Below are 2,500 nucleotides of genomic sequence, written 5' to 3' on the forward strand. Positions count from 1 at the left end.
CCGAGAAAGTAAGGTTATTGGAGGGTTCGGATGGCGTGGCTTGCCTTGCCTTGCCTTGCATTGGCATGCCATGCCCAAGTTGTGGCCTACACCAAGCCATTCAAGCCATGCCTTGCCTTGCCTTGCCTTGGCATTGCGCATCATCCAAGGCATTCCGAGTAAGTGAGGCTAGGCGAGGCTAAGGATGGCTTGCCTCGCCTTGCCTTGGCATGCCGTGCCCATGATGTGGCCTTGACCAAGCCATGCGTTGCCTTCGCCTTGGCATGCTGTGGCCTTGCCTTGCCTTTCCTCGCCATGCGATGCATTCCGACAAAGTGATGCAAAGCGGAAGCCTACCATGGCGTAAAAATGTCGACAGAATTTTTCGACATTTGAATAATGGGGTTTGACAAGGTTTGAAAAATTCAATAAAAATGGTAGGCTTGAATGTCGACAAAGTGACGCGAAGCGGAAGCCTACCATGGCGTAAAAATGTCGACAGAATTTTTCGGACCTTGTCCTGCCATGGGCTGCGCGCAGCATGCCGGCAGTCTGTGCGCAGCGTGCGCACAGCATGTCGGCAGCGTGCGCGCTGCTGAGCCTGTCGACAGAAATTTTCGAAACTTGTCCTGCCATGCGCGCGCGCAGCTTGCGCGCGGCGTGCGCGCAGCATGCCGGCAGCCTGCGCGCAGCATGCCGGCAGCCTGTGCGCAGCGTGCGCGCTGCTCAGCCTGTCGACAGAAATTTTCGAAACTTGTCCTGCCATGCGCGCGCGCAGCGTGCGCGCAGCATGCCGGCAGCGTGTGCGCAGCGTGCGCGCTTGGGAGCCTGGCCGCAGAATTTTTCGAAACTTGCAATGCCATGCGCGCGCACAGCTTGCGCGCAGCGTGCGCACAGCATGCCGGCAGCGTGCGCGCAGCATGCCGGCAGCGTGTGCGCAGCGTGCGCGCTTGGGAGCCTGTCGACAGAATTTTTCGAAACTTGCCATGCCATGCGCGCGCACAGCTTGCGCGCAGCGTGTGCACAGCATGCCGGCAGCGTGCGCACAGCATGCCGGCAGCGTGTGCGCAGCGTGCGCGCTTGGCAGCCTGTCGACAGAATTTTTCGAAACTTGCCATGCCATGCGCGCGCACAGCTTGCGCGCAGCGTGTGCACAGCATGCCGGCAGCGTGCGCACAACATGTCGGCAGCGTGCGCGCTCGGGAGCCTGTCGACAGAATTTTTCGAAACTTGCCATGCCATGCGCGCGCACAGCTTGCGCGCAGCGTGCTGATTCTGTCGACAGCGAGGCTAGCGAAACTTCTCCTGCCATGGCGTGCGCGCAGCGTGCTGACTCTGTCGACAGTGAGGCTAGCGAAATTTGTCTTGCCATGGCGTGCGCGCAGCTTGCGCATTCGGTCGACAGTGAGGCTAGCGAAACTTGTCCTGCCGTGGCCTGCGCGCAGCCTGCGCGCAGCATGCGCGCAGCATGTGCGCAGCATGCCGGCAGCCTAGTTCCAGATTTTTTCAAATGTCGACAGAATTTTTCAAACCTTGTCAAACCCCATTTTTATTGAAATTTCCTCGCACAATAAGCTCCCCATAAGTAGTCTATGATTTTTAGTACCTTCTCCAAGTTACAAAACTAAAAAATTCCTCCCGGATTTGTTTTAATGATTTTTTCAATTTTACGACTTCTAAAAATAATAAAAAATACTTCCCGACTTCAAATATTTATGAAACTTTTTCCCATCAGAGATTGCATGTTTCTTAGTATCCCTGCAAAAAATCACGTCCAAATACCTTGTATTGAATTATTTAGAGCCCATTATGACTCCTCGCGCATAGGTGATGTCTCTTCCTGTCAAAGGGCTAAATGCATAAAATGCTATATAGGGGGGTGTGTGTTGCCTGCATATGCATGGCAGCCCATGCCCTCCTAGCTGCAGCCCCCTTCCCCCACGCCACACCCATGTCATGTTGCCTCGATATGTTGCCTCGATATGTTGCCTCGGTATTATGGGTTTGGTGTCGGGGTCGGGGGGCTGCCACCCATGGCGGTGGTGGCCGGAATCCGGCCGCCGCCACCACGCCGCCGCCATGGGTGAGGGGGAAAAAAAAAGGCGTGGAAAGTTGCGAAATGGGGTTGTCTAGGCTTTTTTTTGGCATGGAAGAGCATGGAGTGCTAGGAACTCCTTCTCAAATGCGCGGGCATGTCGACCACAACCTCATTTCGCAACAACAACCACCCGTGTGGGGTGGCGGTGGGTGGATAGTCGCGGATTGGGGCTTGCCAAGCCAATGTTTTCAAAAAAATTCATCAAAATTAAAAACAAATGTTTTGTTGCCTTCGGATTTGTGGGCGAGCGGTGAGTCGGAGTGGAGCCGGTAAAGTTTAACCTCGGTGTGCACGGTTGTTTTTAGAAACTCAATCCAATGCCGGGGACGTTGAAAGTGACGCTCTTATGAGTTGCAAACCCGCAAGATTTAAAGAACCTTTTCAAAAAAAATTCAAACCAACAAGATTTAAAAACAGAAATTT

Source organism: Prunus avium, unplaced genomic scaffold (genome assembly GCF_965620075.1).
Source record: "Prunus avium unplaced genomic scaffold, drPruAviu1.hap1.1 HAP1_SCAFFOLD_58, whole genome shotgun sequence".
NCBI classification, from domain to species: Eukaryota; Viridiplantae; Streptophyta; class Magnoliopsida; order Rosales; family Rosaceae; genus Prunus; species Prunus avium.